The sequence below is a fragment of the Ornithorhynchus anatinus genome, unplaced genomic scaffold, assembly GCF_004115215.2.
Source record: "Ornithorhynchus anatinus isolate Pmale09 unplaced genomic scaffold, mOrnAna1.pri.v4 scaffold_481_arrow_ctg1, whole genome shotgun sequence".
Classification (NCBI taxonomy): domain Eukaryota; kingdom Metazoa; phylum Chordata; class Mammalia; order Monotremata; family Ornithorhynchidae; genus Ornithorhynchus; species Ornithorhynchus anatinus.
In genome coordinates, this window is record NW_024396835.1 from 227,365 (window position 1) to 251,246 (window position 23,882).

The following is a 23,882-nucleotide window of genomic DNA, read 5'->3' on the forward strand; positions in this document are numbered from 1 at the left end:
CCTGATGATCTAGAGAAGCAGCATGGCTTAGTGGAAAGAGCACGAGCTTAGCAGTCAGAGGTCATGGGTTCATTCATTCATTCAATAGTATTTATTGAATGCTTACTATGTGCAGAGCACTGTACTAAGCGCTTGGAATGTACAATTAGGCAACAGATAGAGACAATCCCTGCCCAATGACAGGCTCACAGTCTAACTGGGGGTGACAGATGGCAGAGCAAAACAGAACAAAACAAAAACAAGACAACATTATCATGAGAAGCAGCGTGGCTCAGTGGAAAGAGCACGGGCTTTGGAGTCAGGGCTCATGAGTTCGAATCCCAGCTCTGCCACTTGTCGGCTGTGTGACTGTGGGCAAGTCACTTAACTTCTCTGTGCCTCAGTTCCCTCATCTGTAAAATGGGGATTAAGACTGTGAGCCCCACGTGGGACAACCTGATTCCCCTATGTCTACCCCAGCGCTTAGAACAGTGCTCGGCACATAGTAAGCGCTTAACAAATACCAACATTATTATTATTATTATTATTATAAATAGAATCAAGGGGATCTATGCCTCATTAATAAAATAAATAGGGTAATAAATAATATATACAAATGAGCACAGTGCTGAGGAGAAGGGAAGGGGGGAGGGGGAGGAGCATAGGGTCGGGTGGGGAGGCGAGGGGAGGGGGAGCAGAGGGAAAGGGGTCTCAGCTTAGGGGAGGTGAAGGGGGAAGGGGGAGGAGCAGAGGGTGGAGGTGGAGCAGAGGGAAAAGGGGGGAGCTCAGTCTGGGAAGGCCTCTTGGAGGAGCTGAGTGCTCAGTAGGGCTTTGAAGAGGGGAAGAGAGTTAGTGTGGTGGACGTGAGGAGCGAGGACATTCCAGGACAGCAGTAGGACGTGGGCCAGAGGTTGACGGCAGGACAGGCATGAACAGGGGACAGTTAGGAGGTGAGCGGCAGAGGAGCAGAGTATACAGGGTGGGCAGTAGAAAGAGAGAAGGGAGGTGAAGTAGGAGGGGGCAAGGCGTTGGAGAGCTTTGAAGCCAAGGGTGAGGAGTTTTTCATGCCCAGAGCGTTTCAGTAGGAAGATGATCCGGGCAGCAGAATGAATAGACTGGAGTGGGGAGAGACAGGAGGAAGGGAGATCAGAGAGAAGGCTGACACAATAGTCCTGACTCCACCACTTATCAGCTGTGTGACTTTGGATGAGTCATGTAACTTCTCTGTGCCTCAGTGACCTTATCTGTAAAATAGGGATTAAGACTGTGAGCCCTCGTGGGACAACCTGATTACCTTGTATCCCCCGTAGTGCTTAGAAGAGTGCTTGGCACATAGTAAGCACTTCACAAATACCATCACTATTATTATTATTTTCTATCCCAGTGCTTAGTACAGTTCCTGGCACATAGTAAGTGCTTAACAAATACCTAAAAACACAAACAAACAAAAAAATCACGGGGAAGGCTTGGCAGTTGGCCATCTCACTGGCCCAGGCCTGGGGAAGAAGGGCTGAAGTAAGGAGGCAACTGCTGCAGTTAAAGTAGGTCAAATTCATTGTCAAATGACCATGAATCCCCCTCTTTGACATGGATGCAGGCTTTATAAAACAGCACAAAGAATGAGAATTGGAACACAGGAAGAAATCTATGTAACTGTGTCTCAGAAGGTTAAAAAAAAAAAAGCTTTCAAAAAGCCAATGTCTTTCATGTCTTGAGTAAGGGCCTGAGGGGAAAATAAATCATAAAGCTGGGTCCCATTGTGTTCACCATTCTCTGAAAAAAGGGCAGAGTTGGTGGGTGGCATTTTCAGGATCCTGGAAGTGACAGATTGGTGTCCTCAGACATCCTACAGAAGAGCATGAAAGTCCCCATTTTTCTTTTTTGTTGGGGTCCTAGTGAGACTGAGATATAATGGAGTGAAATGGCACAAGCAGAGTTGACAGCACAAGTGACTTTTTTATGACTAACAGAAGCCTAGAGAGAAACATCTTTATGAAAGTAGAGAATAAAACTTATCAAAAATTAATTTTAAAGTCTGCATTTAGAACAAGGGACATTTTCTCAGAGAGAAGAAAAAGGATCAAATGGAATTCTTCCTTCAACAATGACTTTGACAGAAACTCTGATGGACGTTTTTGAGACTTCTATGGCGCTGACCCACAACAAAATAAGGCTAGATACATTCACAGCTGAAGTTTTACAGGGTGGAACACATATGTTCCCTTTATCATTCATTCATTCAAATGTATTCACTGAGCACTTACTGTGTGCAGAGCACTGTACTAAGTGCTTGGAAAGTACAATTCAGCAATAAAGAGAGACAATCCCTGCCCCTATCAGGTTTACAGTCTAAAAGGGAGGAGATAGACATCAAAGCAAATAAACAGGCATCAATGTAATCCCATCTCCTCCAAGAAGCCTTCCCCAGTTGATTTTTCTCCCCAGGTTATACAGAAGCAGCATGGCTCAGTGGAAAGAGCATGGGCTTGGGAGTCAGAGGTCATGGGTTTGATTCCCGGCTCTGCAACTTGTCGGCTATGTGACTGTGGGCAAGTTACCGCATCTGTAAAATGGGGATTAAGACTGTGAGCCTCATGTGGGACAACCTGATTACCCTCTATCTCCCCCAGTGCTTAGAACAGTGCTTTGTAAGCGCTTAACAAATAACAACATTATTATTATTATATATTGTTATATTGTACTCTTCCAAGTCCTTAGTTCAGTGATTTACACACACTAAGTGCTCAAGATTGACAGACTGCGAGCCCGTTATTGGGCAGGGATTGTCTCTGTTGCCGAATTGTACATTCCAACGCTTAGTACAGTGCTCTGCACATAGTAAATGCTCAATAAATACTATTGAATGAATTGCCTGTAAGGTCCTATTAAGGAGGGATCATGTCTACCAACTCTACAGTACTGTACTCTCCCAAGCGCTTAGTACAGTTCTCTGTACACAGTAAGTGCTCAATAAATACCACTGATTGGTTGACTACTCATCCACATATCCATCTTTCCATTCTCTTCCTCCTGTCAGAAATGTATTTTGTGTCCACCTACCCTGTTAATTGGCATGGTGTCTGCTAACTAATGGAGGAGCTGTGTGCTCTGGTGGAAAGAAAATGGGCTTGGAATCTGAGATCTAGCTCCCTCTAGACTGTAAGCTCGTTATGATCAGGGAACATGTCTGCTAACTCTGATGTACTGTACTCTTCCAAGCGCTAAGTACCATGCTTGGCACACAGTAAGCACTCAAAAAATACGAATGATTTATTAAGCACTTGGGACAGTCGAAAATAACTGAGTTGGTAGTCACATTCCCTACCCATAAAAAACTTACAGGATAGAAGGGTATTTGTTGCAATCTAATAAATACCACAATTACTACTGTACTCTTCCAAGGACTTAATACAACACAGTAGGTATTTAAGATCACTGGATGAGTCAGATATCAGATGGTAAAATCACTTATTCCATATGGAACCTCAAAGTGGATGACAAGGGCTTTCCGTGGAGTCTTGGTCTGCAAGCTACAGAGGACTGAATTATTTATTTTCAATAGCAATTCCTGGAGTGAGGGAGTCTTTAGGCTTCAGGGCCATTCCTCTGTAGCTCATTGTGATGTGGAACATAATCTTTCCTCACCAGAGTCTTGGTGTCTCTGAACCTTAATAATTCAGATGCACCTCCACCAGCCTGGCAAGGAAGTAAATGGAGGCTCATCTGCTCAGTCTGGCCTTATTTATAACCCAGATCTCGAGGAGTCTTCAAATGAGCAGAGTGGTGCTGAGAATCACCATATCTCCTAGACAACCAATAATAACGAAAGCCCAGCCAGGCGGCTGTGCAGGACAGTACTAATAATTATTATTGTAGTATTTGTTAAGTCCATACTATCTATCAGGCACAGTTCTAAGCACTGGGGTAAATACAAGATAATCAGGTTAGACACAGTCCCTGTACCACATTCGGCTTCTGAGGGTGGCAGGAAGACACCTGGGGATGACTGCCATCAAAATCCCTCGATCTCTCTCTGTCTTTCATCATTAAGTCAGAGCCACTGGGCATTTCTTCTCCCTATCCACATCTCCTCTGGGCCCATCTCATATGCTTGCCCCGCCTAACTCCTTTTGGGCAATTTCTGGTTTCAGAACTGCCACAGGCTACTCCCAGTCAGTAAATTGTATTTCTTGAGGGTTTACTGTGTGCAGAGCACTGTATTAAGCACTTAGGAGAATACAGTACAACAATATAACAGATATATTCCCTGGCCACAACAAGCTTACAGTCTAGACGGATAGACAAACAGTTTTCCCAAGCAGAACTGCACAATTTTGCAACGAAGCTAGCCTATGTCCCTCCTATGGGGGTCCTTAATTTCAGCTGTGAGAATTTCATGCTCCCTCACAGAGCTGAGAATTGTGCGTTCAGGTTTCAGACCATGAGGGGGGCTCCTCTCAACAGACTTTTGGGAATTTATGTGGGTGAGGAACGTGTCCACCTAGACCAGAGCTTAGTACAGTGCTCCGTACCCAGTAAACACTCACTAAGGACTTAATAGTAATAATAATTACAGAATTTGTTAAGCATTTACTTTGTGCCAGACCCTGTTCTAACCACTGGGTTCAAGCAAAGTTCAAGCAAATCGGGTTGGACACAGTCGCTGGACCACATGGGGCTCACAGCTTCAATTCCCATTTTACAGACGAGGTAACTGAGGTCCAGAAGTGAAGTGACTTGCCCAGGGTCTGGGATTAAAGTCCATGACCTTCTGACTCCCAGGCCCATGTTCCAACCACTTTGTCAGGCTGCCGTCTTCATTCATTCATTCATTCATTCATTCATTCATTCATTCAATTGTATTTATTGACCACTTACTGTGTGCAGAATACTGTACTAAGCACTTGTGAGAGTATACTACAACTATAAACATTCATTCATTCAATAGTATTTATTGAGCGCTTACTATGTGCAGAGCACTGTACTAAGCACTTGGAATGTACAATTCAGCAACAGATAGAGACAATCCTTGCCCAAAAATGGGCTCACAGTCTAAACAGGGGAGACAGACAGCAAAGCAAAACAGAACAAAACAACATCATCAAGATAAACAGAATCATGGAGATATACACATCATTAACAAAATGAATAGGGTAATAAATAATGTATACAAATATGCACAGTGCTGAGGGGAGGGGAAGGGGGAAGAGTAGAGGGCCAGGGCGGGGGGATGGGAAGGGGAGGAGGAGCAGAGGGAAAGGGGGGCTCAGTCTGGGAAGGCTTCCTGGAGGAGGTGAGCTTTCAGTAGGGCTTTGAAGAGGGGAGGAAGGTTAGTTTGGCGGATGTGAGGAGGGCATTCCAGGTCAGAGGTAGTACATGGGCAAGAGGCCGATGGCAGGACAGGCAGGAGCGAGGCACAGTGAGGAGGTTAGCGGCAGAGAAGCCAAGTGTATGGGGTAGGCAGTAGAAAGAGAGAAGGGAGGTGAGGTGGGGGGGAAAGGTGATGGAGAGCTTTGAAGCCAAGAGTGAGGAGTTTCTGCTTCGTGCAAAGATTGATAGGCAACCACTGGAGGGTTTTGAGGAGGGGAGTGACATGCTCAGAGCGTTTCTGTAGGAAGATGATCCAGGCAGCAGAATGAAGAATAGACTGGAGTGGGGAGAGACAGGAGGAAGGGAGATCAGAGAGGAGGCTAACACAATAATCCAGTCGGGATATTATGAGTGCTTGTACCAGCACGGTAGCAGTTGGAAGGGAGAGGAAAGGGCAGATTTGGCGATATTGAGAAGCTGAGACCAGCAGGTGTTGGTGACAGACTGGATGTGTGGGATGAATGAGAGAGCAGAGTCAAGGATGACATCAAGGTTGCACGCCTGTGAGACGGGAAGGATGACAGGGAAGTCAGGGAAGAAAGTGTTCGAACTCACAGTCTAGTGGGGGAGATGGACATTAATATAAATAAATTCAGATATCTATAAAAGTGCTGTGGGGCTGGGGGTGGGAATGATTAAAGGGAAAAACAAATAAAGGGGATGGGAGAAGAAGAAAGGAGGGCTTAGTCAGTGAAGGCCTCTTGGAGGAGATGTGCTTTCAATAGGCTTTGAAGGGTGGAGTAGAGATTTGAGGAGAGAGGTTCCAGGGCAGAGGCAGGATGTGGGTTAAGGGTCAGCAGCGAGATAGCGGAGATCAAGATAAAGTGAGAAGGCTGACATTAGAGAAGTGAACAGTGCAGGCTTGGTGGTAGTAGAAGAGTAGCGAGGTGAGGTAGGAGGGGGCAGGTTCATTGGGTGCTTTAAAACCAATGGTGAGGAGTTTTTGTTTTATGTAGAGATGGATGGGCAATCACTGGAGGTTTCTTGAGGAGTGGGAAAACATGGCCTGAATTTGATTATATAACACCACAAATGGAGCAGGTAAAAAAAAAAAAAAAAAAAGGGGAGGACTATCCCACAAGTCCAGGATGTCAGGCAATTCTACGACACACTTTCCTCACTTCCCCTTTCCTTCACCGGTCTTTCTCCCACCTCAGTCTGACCTGATCTGAAGACTTCCTTTCATCCTGCTATTCTAGTCATTGGCATTATCCTAGCCTCATCTCCCTCATTCAACCCCCATAGTCAATCTGTCATGAAAACCTGTCCATTCTCTCTTCACAATCACTGTATAAGGCACCCTTTCATCTCTAAGCAAACTGCTACCATGCTGATCCAAGCCCTTATCCTATCCCGCCTCGACTACTGCATCTGCCTCCTTGTTGACCTCCTTGACTCCTGTTTCTCTCCACTCCAGTCCATACTTCACTCTGTTGCCTGGATAATTTTTCTGAAAAACCATCCAGTCCACATCTCCCCTCTCATAAAAAACCTCCAGTGGTTGCCCATCCATGTCTGCCTCAAACAGAAACTCCTTACCATTGGCTTTAAGGTATTCAATCAGCTCTCTCTCTACTATCTCACTGATGTCCTAGTAAGAACCCAACTCTTCTCTAACACTCTTCTCTATCCTACTCTCTATAAGTTGATCTTTTCTATCCTGCCACCTACTGCTTACCCACATTTAGCCTCAGGAATGGAACTCCCTCCAGATGTCACAGGTTTTGATCCCGGCTCTGCCACTTGTCAGCTGTGTGACTTTGGGCAAGTCACTTAGCTTCTCTGTGACTCAATTACCTCAACTGTAAAATGAGGATTAAGAATGTGAGCCCCACGTAGGACAACCTGATTACCTTGTATCTACCCCAGTGCTTAGAACAGTGCTTTTGACATAGGAATCACTTAACAAATACCAGTATTATTATATGTGACAGACCACCACTCTCTCTACCTTCAAAACTCTTAAAATCACATCTCCAAGAGGCTTTCCATAAGTAAGCCTTTTTATTTCCCTTATCTGCCCTCCTCTCTCTGAGTCTACTATGTACTTGGCCATGTATCCTTTAAGCACATTAGTACTCACCCCAGCACCATAATACTTATATATATTTATACTCTATTTAATTTCCCCTATCCCTATTCTATTTTAATGTCTGCCTCCGCTCTAGACTGTAAACTCTTTGTGGGCAGGGATCACGTCTAACAACTCTGTTGTTCTTTCACAAGTGATTAGTATAGTCCTCTATATATAGTAAGCATCAATACATACCACTGATAGATTGAATCAGACACACTCCAGTGCATGCACCTTCTTCAGCATTAAGAAAAAAAAAATCCTTACGGTTGATATCAAGGCTCTCTGCTGCCTTTCCCCATCTAAAGTAATAGCTCATTCCCCCGACACCCCCTTCATAGCTCATACTCTTTGCTCCTCTGTCTGCTATACTGTACTCTCCCAAGCACTTAGCACAATGCTCTGCACATAGGGCTCAATAAATTTCTTTCTTTCTATAGAAACACTCTGGGCATGACACCCCCCTTCTCAATAATCTCCAGTGACTGCCTATCAATCTTTGTATCAAGCAAAAACTCTTCACTATTGGCTCCAAAGCTATCACCTTGCCCCCTCTTACCTCACCTCCCTTCTCTCCCCAACCTGCTCACTCCTCTCCTCTGCTGCTAATCTCCTCAATGTGCCTTGTTCTCGCCTGCCCCACCGTGGACCCCTGGCCCATGTCCTACCTCTGCTCCTCCTCCCTTCCCCCTCGCCCAATGCCATCCCTCTGCTCTACCCCCCTGCTCCACAGCACTTGTGTATATATGTATATATTTATTATTCTATTTATTTTATTAATGATGTGTATATATCTATAACTATTTTTTTATATTGATTCTATCGATACCTATCTACTTGTTTTGCTTTGTTGTCTGTCTCCCCCCTTCTAGTCTGTGAGTCTGTTGTTGGGTAGGAACTGTCTCTATTTGTTGCCGAACTGTACTTTCCAAGCTCTTAGTACAGTGCTCTGCACATACTAAGTGCTCAATAAATACGATTAAACGACTGAATAAATACCACTTCTGACTGAATCTGAAGCTTATCTTCTAATTGTACCTCACCCTCAACTTTCCCACTTCCAAATCCCTGTTCACACTGTTCCTTCTGTCTGAAACACTCCTTATCCCCTTACAACACTGCCAGCTCACAGTCACCCATCTCCAAAGCCCTCATAAAATTCTACCTCCTTCCCCAAATAACCCCCAACACCCTGTGCCATTTCAATCCAATAACCACCCTCATCATTCTGTATGAAAGTCTAAGCGTTGTCATACATTCAGTTATATAGTCTGCTATTTATTATGTTACCTGGATATATTCACTACCCATTTTATCCTTTTTTGGTATTTGTTAAGCACTTACTTTGTGCCAAGCATTGTATTAAGTGCTGAGGTGGATACAAGCAAATCAGGTTGGATCCAATCCCTGTCCCACATGGGGCTCACAGTCTCAATCCCCATTTTACAGATGAGGTAACTGAGGCCCAGAGAAGTGAAGTGACTTGCCCAAGGTCACACAGCAGACATGTGCCAGAGTAGGAATTAGAACCCATGATCTTCTGACTCCCAGGCCTGTGCTCTATCCACTAAACCATGCATTTCCCCTTCTGTAGTATATTTTAATGTTTGTCTTCCCCTGGATATTGAAAGCTTTTTGTGGGCAGGGATCATGATGACTAATAATACTGTATTGTACTTTCCCAAGTGCTTAGTACAGTGCTCTGCACAGAGTAAGCTCTCCATCAATACCACTAGTTGAGTTTGTCCTTTTCCTTCCTCCTGCTCCCACTGCATTTGTCAGCTTCCCCCATTAGACTGCCAACTCCATGAGGGTGGGAACGAATATGTGCTTTGTTTCTGTTGTATTATCTCTAACACTTAATAATTAGTGCTTTATATTCCCTAAGTGCTCAACACCACTAATAGATTAAGTTAAGCATAAGACAAGCAGCCCTGAATTTTGCACTTAATGATTTTGTTGGAGATACTGGTTGTCTTTAATTTGGCCCAAGTTGAATACTCAACACAAACTATGGCTCCTTTCAACAACATTTATTGCTGGGCTTTACAGTTGTCTGATGACAGAAAGCTATTCTCTTGGGTCAGGCAATATAACTAGTTTCTGGCACTAGAACTATCAGCTGGAATTGGCTCAAATAGTGTAGCTAAATCACTCTTAAAATTAATCTCTCAAGAATCCTCTTTCAATCCCCAAGTCTGAAAGCATCTTGAAAGAGCACAGGCCTCGGAGTCAGAGCACCTGTGTCCTAATCCCAGCTTCACCATCTGGCTGCCGTGTGACCTTGGGCAAATCACTTCACTTCTCGGCACCTCAGTTCCCTCATCTGCAAAATGGGTATTATTCGTTGAGTGCTCATTATGTGCCAGGCACTGAACTAAATGATGGGATGGATACAAGCAAATTGGGTTGGACATAGTTCCTGCCCCCCATTGAGCTCATAGACTTCATCATTTTACAAATGAGGGAACTGAGTCACAGTGAAGAGAAGTGGCTTGCCCAAGATCACACAACAAACAGGTGGCCGAGCTTGGATTAGAACCCAAGTCTTTCTGACTCCAAGTGCTCTATCCACTTGGCAATGCTGCTTCCAAGTCAAATTTATGCTCCCTCCTACTTTAACTGTGAGCCCCATGTGGAATCTGATTATCTTGTATCTACCCCATTATTTAGGATAGTATTTGACACAGAGTAAATGTTTAACAAATACTACTATTATTATATGGCTCTCCTTGAGTACTCCCTTCCTGCCTCTTTACCCAAATCTCCCTCTTAGCACTTCTGCTTAGGAGACACATTCTAATAATACCAATAATAATAGCAACCATAACAAAAATTTTATTTGTTAAGTGGTTATTATGTGTCAAGCACTGTGCTAAGCACCGGGATAGGTATAAGATAATCAGGTCTTACATGGGGATCATAGTCTATATAGGAGGGAGAATAGGTAATGAATCCCTATTTTGCAGATGAGGAGCCCGAGGCACGGAGACATTAAGTGACTTGCCCATGATCTCACTAGTACACTAGTGAAGGAGCCGGGATTAGAAAGTCCTCTGACTCCCAGGTTTTTGCTCCTTCCACTAGACCATGCTACTCTACTGTGGTTTCCAGGAGCAGAGAATGTGTGAAGGGACAGGTGATGGGCAATGTATGTGCCAAGCTTTCCAGGGGGCTGATGCCAAGGGAGATGATGTTCAACCAGGCTGTTAGCAATCACAACCCATGTGACAGCCCCCCCTGCTCCCCCAAATAGCTCTACCTTCCCAGGCTGTCCCGACTATGGAACGCAGAGACAGGGTGGGATGGGGGCTGCTGCTGATGGGGGCCTGAAGGTCAGTCATCCTTCAACTGATGGCGCTTACTGAGTGCTTACTGTGTGCAGGGCACTATAAAATAATGTTATTTCCTGAACACTATACTGAGTGCTTGGGAGAATAGGATGCACAGAGTTGGTAGGCACAATCCCTATCCCTGCCATCTGCTCCCACCCCGCACCCCACCCTATCCCTTCTTCTATCTGGCTGGTACTCGAGTCAGTCATTCAGTCAACTCCATGGCTGCAGTGTGTGTGTGTGTGTGTGTGTGTGTGTGTGTGTGTGTGTGTGAGAGAGAGAGAGAGAGAGAGAGAGAGAGAGAGAGAGAGTCTCTATGAGAGCAAGAGCAAGAGGAGGAAGGCATGCATTCAACACACAAAACCATTTCGGAAAACACACTGAGGCATATTCCTGTTCTTCTATGCCTGCCTCAGGTATCAGCTCAGCAACTTCCCTTCAACTTCCAATGCCATCACCATCAGCCCCGGCATCTACTTCTTATCTTCTATCCACTTGTCACCCTCCTTTCTGCACCTAAAAGTCTCCCACTAAGACCAACTGCAAAGGACCAACAGGTTTAGCCCTCCAGTGGCTAGGGCCAGGATTACTTGCTACCTCTCTCAGATCCAAGCAGGTATACTGCCTAGCTGGCCACGCCTCATTCCTCTCATCCAGAGCCCTCTGGGAGACTGGAAACTTTACTTCATCAGTCAAATACTGCCACTGTGGAAAGACAGACAGTCCTCAGCCAGACAAGAAATCCACACGGGAGATGAGGGTAAATTTTTGTTCTCTCGTCCACCGTGGGTGGCAATCTTGGCAGCATTGACAAAAGGCAAAATTGCAAGGATATAAATCCTTGGTCGGTTTTGCACTTCAAAAGTCAATCAATCCCTCATATTTATCAAGTGCTTACTGTGTGCAGGACAATCTACTAAGCCCTTGGGAAAGTACAGCACAATACAACAGACACAACAATCTTACAGTCTAGAGAAGCAGTGTGGCCTAGTGGAGAGGGCACATGCCTGGGAGTCAGAGAACCTGGATTATAATCTCAGGTCTGCCATTGCTTTCTGCCTGACCTCAGGCAAGTCACTTCACTTTTCTGCACCTCAGTTTCCTCAACTGCAAAATAGGGATTAATTACCATGTCCTCTCTCCTATTAGACTGTGAGCCCATGCAGGACAGGAACTTGTCCAAACTTATTAACTTGTACCTACACCACCACTTAGAACAGTGTTCTGACAAATAGAAAGCATTTGAATAGCATAAAAAAATGAATCAATCGTATTTATGGAGTGCTTCTGTGTGCAGAGCACTGTACTAAGCACTTGGGAGAATACAACAGAATTGGTAGATACGTTCCTTGCCCATGAGTTTACAGCCTAGAAGGGGACACATACGTTAATATAAATTATGGATACGTACTTAAGTGCTTTGTGGGGCTGTACACCTCTCCCTCCCAGATGGTGAACGGACTGAACTTCTGGAAGAAAAGATGATTAAAAATACAAAAGTCTGTGAACTGGAACCTGTCTTCCTAATCGGGGGGCTCTTCACTCCCTGCCATGAGCATGCTCGGGGCGAGCAGCAGGGGTTTACATCCTGGATCCCAGAGCCTGAGACACAAGTGGAACTGCTAATTCTGAAGGGAGAATTCTGAAAGGATTTGTTCTAACCTGGTAAAGGGCACAAAAAATGTTCACAATTGACCATTAAGGGAAAAGAAAATGACAGGGAAACTAGCTTCGGGCAGATAGTGAAGACTTAGAGATTTTGTGGGACTGAATATTTAATCTCTGGGCAGTAGAGGAGACATTGAGGAAGTGAATTAAGAGGGTCTTTTTCCTTTCTAATGAGGGTATAATAATATCTAATTCACCAGGGTGCTGTGGGGGCCAAAGGAGATCTCTGAACTGCTAACTAATTATTGGTACTAATAAACAGGGGAGCATTTGGGATGGCTAAATGGCTAAAGGAAGTACTTTCCCAAGGAACTGTAGATGACCTGCTAAATTGACCATAAATGGGCCGAGAGGGAAAATGTCTTTCCCCTTACCTGCTGTTGAAGAAGCAAACAAGGAAAAGCCTATCCTTAACCCTTAATATTGTCAGTGTTTAATCTCATAACCGAACAAACCAACCGAAAGAGATCAGGGAAGGGAAGGTTACTGTTTTTGTCTCCTTCAAGGAGAACTGTAACTTGCTCTAATATACTCTTCCAGGTGCCAACTGGTTTCAAAGACAGTCCAAGAAGTTACTGAAATTGAAGTGCCCAAAGGACCAGACTAGACTGTGAGCTCCTTTAGACTGTAAGCTCCCTGTGGGCAGGGAACATGTCTACCAACTCTGTTATAGTATAATCTCCAAAGTGCTTGGTACAGTGCTATGCACACAGTAAACGTTCAATCGATATGATTTATTGATTGATTGAAATCCCTTTTTGGGCAAGGAATATGTCTACCAACTCTACTATATTGACTCTCCCAAGCATTTAGTACAGATCTCTGCACATGGGAAATGCATAAATACCACTGACTGACATATTCCCTGCCCATAAAGATCTTGTAGTGTTATTCCGTACTCTCCCAAGTGCTTACTACAGTGCTCTGCTCACAGTAAGAGCCTAATAAATATGATGAATTGACTGTAGGCTCCTTATGGGCAATGAACGTGTCTACCGACTCTGTTATATTCTGCTCTCACAAGCACTTGTACAGTGTTCTGCACACAGTATACACTCAATAAATACCACTGATTGACTGAAAGGACATTCAGCTCAAACATAAATCTGCAAGTATGGTTAGTGCTCTCATTTAGATTCTAAGAAATTGGGGAGTGTAGGTTTGTGTCAAACCTGGAGGATATTGTCAAGATCTCTTTTCTTCTAATTGCTTTTCTTGGGGTTTCTTCTTCCAGTACAGTGACTCCAATTCTGAGAAAACCTCTCCTTCAAATTACAATCAGGCTTGCTGATGATATTCAGGAGCCTGAGTCAGGGACCTCCATTAAAGCATGGGTTGTGATTTTCAGACTGGGAGCCTTGGATTTGCTCTTGGTTTCGTTCTCATTGGCAGTGCTTCTGAGTTTCTAAGACAATCAACTGAGTTGATTTTTAAGACCCAGTGCCACAGAGGGCAAACCGGATTTTTAATCCTTCACGTAAAAGCTCTAGACTGTAAACTGCCTGTGGATAGGAAACATGTCTACACACTCTGTTATATTGTACTTTCCAAGAATACAGTAAGCACTCGGTAAATGACTGACATAAAAGGTCAACGAGTATAATGCGCCAGTACACAATCCCACATGTCAAGACTTTTTTTTTTCAAATTTCCTGGCTTTCAAGAACCATAGAAAAGGAAGAAAAAGAGAAAATAGTACTGGATACTGCAAGCATTAAACATAACAACACAACAAGGGTCAGCTTTTTGTGATCCCATTGTGCTTAGGACCGTGGGCTTCATATTGGCCCATTCATCCACACATACACATGTGGGTGAATTTCACTGACAGTGGTGTTTTCTTTGAATACAACTGACCTCTCTCTGTCTCTGTCTCTCTCGTATGTGTGTTTGTGTGGGCATGTGTGTGTGCAAGGGTAAACTGAAATGACCTAAATGTTTCTCCAGGGAAGAGAATTACAAGCAATGACTTGTGTGCCACTTGGATGGAGCTGGGGCCTTCACCCAAGGCATAAAGGGAGATGGGTGGGGGTAACACACCAGGGCTTTTGTGGTTTCAGTAAGAACAACTGTGTCCCCAGCAACCGTTACACAGGAAAGAGGGTAAGGAAACACAGGGAGTGTTTGTGAAGTGTTCCCTTCATATTGCACCCTCTAACCACAACGGCCACATCCCCTACCTTTCGCTCTTTTCTAAAATAGAAGATCCCTTTTCTGCCTCTCACTTCGTCTCCTCCCTCTTCCTTGCTCCCTTGTTTCTGTCTGTTTTATGGTATGTATTAAGAGCTTACTATGTGGCAAGCACTATTCCAAGCACTGGAGTAGACAGATATTGAATCAGGGCAGGCACAGTCCCTATTCCAAGCATAGCTCGTGGCCTAAATAGGAAGGTATTTCATCCCCATTTTACAGTCAAGGAAACTGAGGCCCACTGAAGTGAAGGGTCTTGCCCAAGGTCCCGCAATAGGCAAGTGGCGAGGCTGGGATTAGATACCAGATCCTCTCACTCCAAAGCTCATACTCTTTCCACTAGGCCACAATGCTTCTCTGCAAGGGCTTCTGGGCCCGTTCTTACCCCACAGTTGGGAGAAAGGGGATGATGGTCACTCAGTTGCATGGATAGGAAGCATGGATAGGAATCTCTAACGTAAAGTGGCCAGATGTCCCGCCTGAGGTTTGACTGTCACGAGAACTTTTCCACCACCTTCAATAAGGCCAGCAGGACCCTTCGCATGAGTCTGTGATGGGTTAGATTGACAAGGACAGCGGCTGCAGGAGAGAGAAAACCACGGCTGATGCTACATAGGCTTTTCTAGTTAGCTCTCTTAGCCATTTCTGCAGAGAAATCCAAGGAGACGTCTCAGATCGGGGCAGAAATCATGACACACACCTGGTTCTCATCTATCTTACTGCCAACCTCTCACTCATGTCCTGACTCTGGCCTGGAAAGGCCTCCTTCCTCATATCTGACAATTACTCTCACTCACTTCAAAGCCTTTTTGAAGGCACAGCTCCTCCAAGAGGCTTTCCCAAAGCCCTCCTTTACTCTTCTCCCATTTCCTTCCATGTCACTCTGTCTTGCTCCCTTTATTCATCCCCTCTCCCAACCCCACTGCACTTACTTTCATATCTGTAATTTATTTATACTAATGTCTGTCTCCCCATCTAGACTGTAAGGTCATTATGGGCGGGGAATGTGTCTGTTTATTGGTCTATTGGTCTGTTGTATTCTCTCAAGTGCTTAGTACAGTGCTCTGCACACAGTAAGTGCTCAAAAAATATGACTGAATGAATGAATAAGAAGTATGGAGGGGAGAGAGTAGCAGTGATAGGAGACAGCACTAAATCGGCTTTGGAGGAAGACAAGAGAGCAAAAACCGATAGTTAGTTACCACGTGTGAAGTAACTGGGCGGTGACAGCATCGCCCTCCAATGCTGGACCGGCTTCTGTAGGTCAGAATGGATTTCATTAGGAAAACAGTGAAATACTGGGTCAGTGGTGTGGAATCCATAATAAGTGATCCTACGGCTCATCCGTCATTAACTACCAATCAGTAGGATTTAGACCCTTTTCACCAATTTTTTCACCCTCCTCCCTGCCCCTATCCAGGACTGGGAAAGAGGGAATGGGACAATCTGACAGTATATTAAAGTATGAAATCTACAGGAGGGAGGGACAGATAAAAAAGGATGGATAAGGAAGGAGGTGAGCAGGGAACATGTCTACCAACTCTGTTATATTATGGTCTCCCAAGAGTTTAGTAAACTGCCTTGCACGCAGTAAGTGCTCCATAAAAATCAAAGATTGGTTGAGCTGGCATTTTATGGATGCTACTATAGGCCTATCAATCCAAGTCACATGGATTGGTATCCCCTAGACAAACGGCTTTGCATCGAAGATTCAAATGGTTCTAACATGAACTTCTCATTCTTGTATAGTTATTATGCTACTTGTTAAGTGCTTACTATGTGCCAAGCATTGTACTAAGTGCTGGGGTATATACCAACCAATCAGTATGGACATATTCCCTGTCTCACAATGGGGCTCACAGTTCAAGGAGGAGGGAGAAGTACTCAACCTCCATTTTACAGATGAGAAAACTGAGGCACACACTAGTTAAGTGACTTGCCCAAGGTCACAAAGCACAGACGTGGTGGAGCTGGGATTAGAAAGCAGGTCCTTCTGACCCCAAGGCCCATGCTCTCTTCATTAGGCCGTAACATTTCTCATTCCTCGTTGTTAGGGATCATCGATACCCACTCTTTTGACTGTCAATAGTATGGTGAAGTAGCATGGCCTAGTGGACAGAGCACTAGGTCCACTTGTCAGCTGTGTGACTGTGGGCAAGTCACTTAACTTCTCTGTGCCTCAGTTACCTCATCTGTAAAATGGGGATTAAGACTGTGAGCCCCATGTGGGACAACCTGATTCCCCTGTCTACCCCAGTGCTTAGAACAGTGCTCTGCACATAGTAAGCGCTTAACAAATACCAACATTATTATTATTAGGTCCAGGAGACAGAAGAACCTGGGTTCTAATCCCAGCTCTGCCTTTTGTCTGCTGTGTAACCTTAGGTGAGTCATTTCACTTCTCTGTGCCTCAGTTACCTCATCTGTAAAATGGGGATTAAGACTGTGAGCCCAATGGGGGACTGGATTGTGTCCAACCTGAGTAGTTTATATCTACTCCAGTGTTTAATACAGTGCCTGGCATATAGTGAGCACTTACCAAAAGCCCTTAAAAAATAGATAGGATGAAATAATAGAATAAGAAATGTACTCAAGTGCCACTTGGGTTTTCCTCGGCCTGGAACTCGGTCCCCCATCATATGTCCTACCATCATAACTCCTCTAAAAGGCCTTCTCTGATTCATTTCTATTGTCCCCATTATGCATCCCCAAGACTGCTACATCAACCTTTGTGCACCCCAAAAATATTTATGTCCTCATAATCCTCCTTTGTACTCATGGATAAATTTGATGTATTTTATTTTTCCTTCTATCTGTAACTTATTTCACTAAATTATAAACTTCTTTTGGACAGGGATCGTGCATATTAATTTCTATTGTATTCCTCCAACCAATTCATTCATTCAATCATTTATTGAGCACTAACTGTGTGCAGAGCAATGTACTAAGTTGTTGAGAAAGTACGGTATAACAATAAATAGATACATTTCCTGACCACAGTGAGCTCACAATCTAGAGGCAGAGGGAAAGACATTAAGATAAATTACAGATGCACATATGTTCTGTGGGGCTGGGAATGGATATGAACAAAGGGAGCAAGTCAGGGTGAAAGAGAAGTGAGAGGGAGAAGAGGAAAAGGGGGCTTAATCAAGGAAGGCCTCTTGGAGGAGATGTACCCTCAATAAGGCTTTGAATGGGGGGAGAGTTCTGCACACAGTAGGCACTCAATAAATGTTATTGCTTGATTGAGTTTAAAGTGCAGAATATATGGCTTTTGTAGATGTCTCTGACTCTGAGCAGTCCGACAAAAATCTAAATAGCCAATCAATCAAGTGTTGATACTTATGGAGCACTTACAGTGTGCAGATAACTATACTAAGTGCTTGGGAGAGCACAACAGGCCTGGGAGATGATCCCTGCCCTCAAGTAGCTTCAAATCTAGTGGGTTTCACAGAACCTGAACACCAGAATTTCCCTGGTATCCAGGCCTGAAGATGATGGGCAGAATAAACTAGTGCCTGACTGAATTCAAAAGTTCTTTCATTTTGCAGTTCACAGTAATAACTGGTTGGAGCCATATTATCCCATCCAGTTACACTCGTGAATATCAGCTGGTCAGCCGCCTCCTTTTTTAAAAAAATGTATTTCTATTTGTAAAGTATTTGTTAAGCGGTTACTATATGCCAGACACTGTACTAAGCACTGGGGTAGATACTTGTTCATCAGGTTGGACCCAATCCCTGTCCCTCATGAGACTCACAGTCTTGTCTCAGCTCTGCCACTTGTCTCTTGGCTCTGTCACTCATCTGCTGGGTGACTCTGGGCAAGTCACTTCACTTTTCTGGGCCTCGGTTACCTCATCTGTAAAGTGGAGATTAAGACTGTGAGCCCCATGTGGGACGGCGACTGTGTCTAACCCAATTTTCTGGTATATATGCCAATGCTTAGTACAGTGCCTGGCATATAGTAAGAGCTTGACAAATGCCAAAAATATTATCATTATCATGTTACGGATGAGGTAACTGAGGCAGAGAGAAGTGAAGTGAAGTGTAGGAGCTTGACAAATACCACAGATATATCATTATCATTTTACACAGGAGTTAACTGAGGCAGACAGAAGTGAAGGGTCTTGCCCAAGATCATGGAAAAGACACATGGAGGCAGGATTAGAACCCAGGGCCAACTGATTCCCAGGTCCATGCTCTATTCACCAGCCCACAGTCCTCCTCTTTAGTGGAAGCATAACCCCGGTCCAGCTTGCATTATGCCTATAACAGAGAGCATAGCTCTGCTCCAGCTACCACTTGCTGAATAGCCCCTGCCCTTCCATCAGCAGGAACAGGAAGAGCTATTGCTTCCTAAAATTACTTCCTTCAATCAATCAATGGTATTTATTGAGCACTTACTGTGCACAGAGCACCGTTCCAAGTGTCTGGGAGAGTACAACAGAACACAGTTGGTAGACAAGTACTCTGACCACAAGGAACAGCTTAGCTTGAGGAAACCACTGCAAATACAGCAGTAGCAAAGGAAATTCTATGACACAGATCTTTCCACGTTACTCTGTGACTCAGCTCTTTACAAGCTGCTCTGGAGAAGGTGAAGAACAGGGTAAAACTGGAGCAAAATATAAACACGGACTAAGTAAAATAAAACAGCAGTGTGAGATAACTATTACAATCAATGGTATTTTCTGAATGCTTACTATGTACACAACACAGTACTAAGCACTTGGGAGACTATGATATTACAGAATTAGCAGACACGTTCCTTGCCTATAATGAGCTTAATAATAATGATAGTGTTATTTGCTAAGCACTTACTATGTGCCAAGCACTGTACTACACTCTTGGAAGATATGGGCAAATTGGTTTTGACACAGTCCCTGTCCCAAATGGGGCTCACAGTCTTAATCCTCACTGTACAGATGAGGAACCTGAGGGACAAAGAAGTTAAGTTACTTGCCCCAAATCCCACAGCAGACAAATGGCGGAGTCAGGATTAGAACCCTAGTGTCCTACCTTACAGTCTAGAGAAAAGGAGCTTATATGCCTTAGGCTTTGACTACACTCCAGGAATTCAACACAGAAGAAAAAATTCAATGGATTAAAGCCCTCTCTGAAAAACCCTCGCTACTGGTTTTCATAAGAGGGTCCTTCAGATTAAAATCAGCAAGGGGAAAATGCATTTTAGGACAAGTTCCCAAAGTCTGGGGACCCTGCACCCTGGTTCCCAGCCTTGGTTGGAAGGTCACCCTGCATCACGGACAAGTTCGTTCCTTGGAACGTGAGCCAGGAAGGGTCAGCCCAGTCCGGCACCATTGTGAAAACCTGGTCCTAGCAGCTCTGTGTCAGACATTTGGGCTGGAATAGGTGCCATCTATGGCTGCCCACAGATCTGGCTCACATAATACTAACAATCATGGTAAGAATGATATTGGGTAAGTGCTTACTGTGTGCCAAGCACTGTATTAAGGGCTGGAGTAGGTATGAGCTAATGAGAAGGGCCATGGCCCCTGCCCCACAGGAGGCTCACAGTCTATGGGGGAGGGAAAACAGGTATTGAATCCCCATTTCACAGATGAGGAAACTGAGACACAGAGTCCAGGGTTCCCTAACTTCAGTGCCTTTCTGAGATCACACTTTCTCCAATCAATCAACAGTGTTTATTAATACTATAATATAATGGGTAGTGTTATATACAGTGCTCTGCACACCGTAACCGCTCAATAAATACGACTGAATATTATAATAATCATGGTATTTGCTAAGCATTTAGTATGTGTGAGGCACCTTACTAAGTGCTGGGGTAGATACAAGGTAATTGGGTACATTGATTATGCTCCATTTAAAAGCTTTTTTCTGAAATTTGTTAAATCTTTAGCATTTTTTTGAGCAATTCCCATTAGCGGAGTACTGTATTAGGCATTTAGGTGGGTACAACACAACAGAATTGGCAAACAGATTTCCCACAAGGAGGAGAACTTCCTGTGAAATCTGTAATTTCTCCACTTTACATTCCCCAACTTACATTTCACTTCTTCCAGGCCACTAAAGCATATAGGTTCCCATAACAAATACTACTTATGTACATGTTACTCTATTACTCCTCTTATATACGATCTAAATATCTGCCTCCCCTGTTAGAATATAAGATCCTCTAGGGCAGGGTTCATAGTCTCTCACTCTTTTGTATTCTCTTCAAGCATTTAGTACAGCGGTTTGCTCACAAGAATTGCTCAAAAATCACTATTGATTGATCAAATTTCAGAAAAGAGCTTTAAATTGGAGCTGAATCAATACAAACTATTTGTATGTCTGCTGGGCCATTTTATGGTGTTTAATTAAGCCTTGAACCCAACAAATGAGTCAAGGTCAGTGATCATCTTCATAGCTGTCTCAGACCTTTAAAGATAAAGTCCTCACCCACACCCCAGTCTTTATTTTCTTTCTTATTCTTCTGCCCAGCATTTATCTCACAGCAAGAGAGGAGAAGCAGCATGGCTCAGTGGAAAGAGCACAGGGTTAGGAGTCAGTGGTTGTGAGTTCTAATCCCAGCTCTGCCAAGTCAGCTGTGTGACCTTGGGCAAGTCACTTAACTTCTTGGTGCCTCAGTGTCCTCATCTGTAAAATGGGGATTAAGACTGTGAGCCTCACGTGGGACAACCTGATTACCCTCTATCTACCCCAGCGCTTAGAAGAGTGCTCAGCACATAGTAAGCATTTAACAAATTCCAAAATTATTATTATTATTATCAGAACAACAGCATTATCTCATAAATGCATTTTCCTTCTTTCTCTTTATTCCACATTTCACGCAGCCCTTTTAAAGTTTGAAAAAATGAGTAACTAAAGCACTAAACCAACAGCATTGACTAACAACTCAAGTCACTGATGTTCTTCAGATTCAAAGAACCTAAATGCTACTAGCATGGACCCAATAGAAATTCCCAAGCCTATACAGATTCAACAGATGATGCTGATGTTTCAAATTGAATCATCTGATAGTACTTCTTGCCAAATCCAATGGCTCCTACTTTATCCTAATCCTCCTCGACCTCTCAGCTGCCTTGGACATTGTAGACCATCTCCTTCTTCTCCACACCTTATGTCACCTTGGCTTCACGGACTCGGTCCTCTCCTGGTTCTCCTCTTATCTTTTTGGCCGTTCATTCTCGGTCTCCTTTGCCAGCTCCTCCTTCCCCTCCCATCCTCTAACTATAGGGGTTCCTCAAGGGTCAGTTCTTGGTCCTCTTCTGTTCTCCATTTACACTCACTCCCTTGGTGAACTCATTCGCTTCCACGGCTTCAACTATAATCTCTATGCAGATGACACACAAATCTGCATAATAATAATGTTGGTATTTGTTAAGCACTTACTATGTGCAGAGCACTGTTCTAAGCACTAGGGTAGATACAGGGGAATCAGGTTGTCCCACATGAGGCTCACAGTCTTAACCCCCATTTTACAGATGAGGGAACTGAGGCACAGAGAAGTTAAGTGACTTGCCCACAGTCACACTAGCTGACAAGTGGCAGAGCCGGGATTCAAACCCGTGACCTCTGACTCCCAAGCCTGGGCTCGTTCCACTGAGCCACGCTGCTTCTCTACATCTCCGCCCCTGTTCTCTCCCCTTCCCTACAGGCTCGTATCTCCTCCTGCCTCCAGGACACCTAAAACTCAACATGTCCAAAACTGAGCTCCTTATCTTCCCTCCTAAGCCCCATGCTCTTCCTGACTTCCCTATCATTTTGGATGGTATGACCATCCTTCCCGCCTCTCAAGCCCGCAATCTTGGTGTGATCCTTGACTCAGCTTGCTTATTCACCCCACAAATCCAAACTGTCACCAACGCCTGCCAGTCTCACCTTTATAATATCGCCAAGATCCACCTTTTCCTCTCTGCCCAAATGGCTATCTTACTGGTACGGGCTCTCATAATATCCCGGCTGGATTACTGTGTCAGCCTTCTCTCTGATCTCCCTTCCTCCCGTCTCTGCCCGCTCCAGTCTATTCTTCATTCCGCTCCCCAGATCATCTTCCTGCAGAAACGCTCTGGGCATGTCACTCCCCTCCTCAAAAACCTCCAGTGCTTGTCTATAACCTCTGCATGAAACAAAAACTTCTCACTCTAGGCTTCAAGGCGCTCCATCACCTTGCCCCTCCTACCTCTCCTCCCTTCTCTCTTTCTACTGCCCACCCCGTAGGCTCCGCTCCTCTGCCGCTCTACCTCCTCACTGTCCCCCGTTCTCGCCTATCCCACCGTTGACCCCTGGGCCAAGTCCTCCCGCTGTCCTGGAATGCCCTCCCTCCTCACCTCTGACAAACTAACTCTCTTCCCCTCTTCAAAGCCCTACTGAGAGCTCACCTCCTCCAAGAGGTCTTCCCAGACTGAGCTTCCCCCTTTCCCTCTGCTCCCTCTGCTGCCCCTCCTTCACCTCCCCTCAGCTAAGCCTCCTTTCCCCCTCTTTCCCCCTGCTCCTCCCCCATCCCTTCCCCTCAGCACTGTGCTCATTTGCTCATTAGTATATATTTTTATTACCCTATTTATTTTGTTAGTGAGGTGTACATCCCCATGATTCTATTTATTGCTATTAAGTTGTCTTGTTTTTGTCTGTCTGTCTCCCCCAATTAGACTGTCAGCCCGTCAGTGGGCAGGGATTGTCTCTGTTGCCGGATTGTACATTCCAAGTGCTTAGTTCAGTGCTCTGCACATAGTAAGCGCTCAATAAATACTACTGAATGAATGAATGAATGAGTGAATACTTGGAGTTGACTAGAAACCATCTAAGTCCTTGCCCAATACTTTTCCACTTTGTCCTCTCCCCTCTGCATTGTCTATGCACTTTAATCTTTGACCTTCAGGAATTTGATATTCACCCCACCCTCAATCCCACAGCACTTGTGTACAAATCTTTAAAGCAAATATTATAAATAGATATATGAACAAAGATATATATTAATGTCTGTCTCCCTGTCAGGACTGTAAGCTCGTTGTGGGCAGGGATCGTGTTTGCCAACTCTGTTGTATTATACTCTCCCAAGCATTGAGTATAGCACTCTGCACAAAGTAAGCTCTCAAAAAATATGATTGATTGATTCATCACAAAGATGTAAACATCCCCCAGAAGCACAGAGAAGTTAAGTGACTGGGCCATGGTCACAGAGTGGGTAGACCAGCATTAGTCCCAATACTCTTTCAACTAGGCCGCCCTGCCTCTCCATATTGAAAACATGCAATTCGGCAAAACTTTCTACAACCCAAC

General features: G+C 44.4%; 1 protein-coding gene across 6 annotated transcripts in view; it reads right to left on the reverse strand.

Annotated features, from left to right (window-relative positions):
• AGPAT4 (1-acylglycerol-3-phosphate O-acyltransferase 4) overlaps positions 1-23,882 on the reverse strand; it is a 162,035-nt gene that overhangs the window by 55,282 nt on the left and 82,871 nt on the right. Inside the window, exon 1 of one of the 6 annotated variants that reach the window (XM_039911051.1) lies at positions 12,170-12,193. The exons of the other annotated variants lie outside the window; for them this stretch is intronic. The gene's annotated coding sequence lies outside the window, so the exon portion shown is untranslated. Of the gene's footprint in view, positions 1-12,169; positions 12,194-23,882 lie in introns of those variants that run through there. 6 annotated transcript variants of the gene reach the window in all.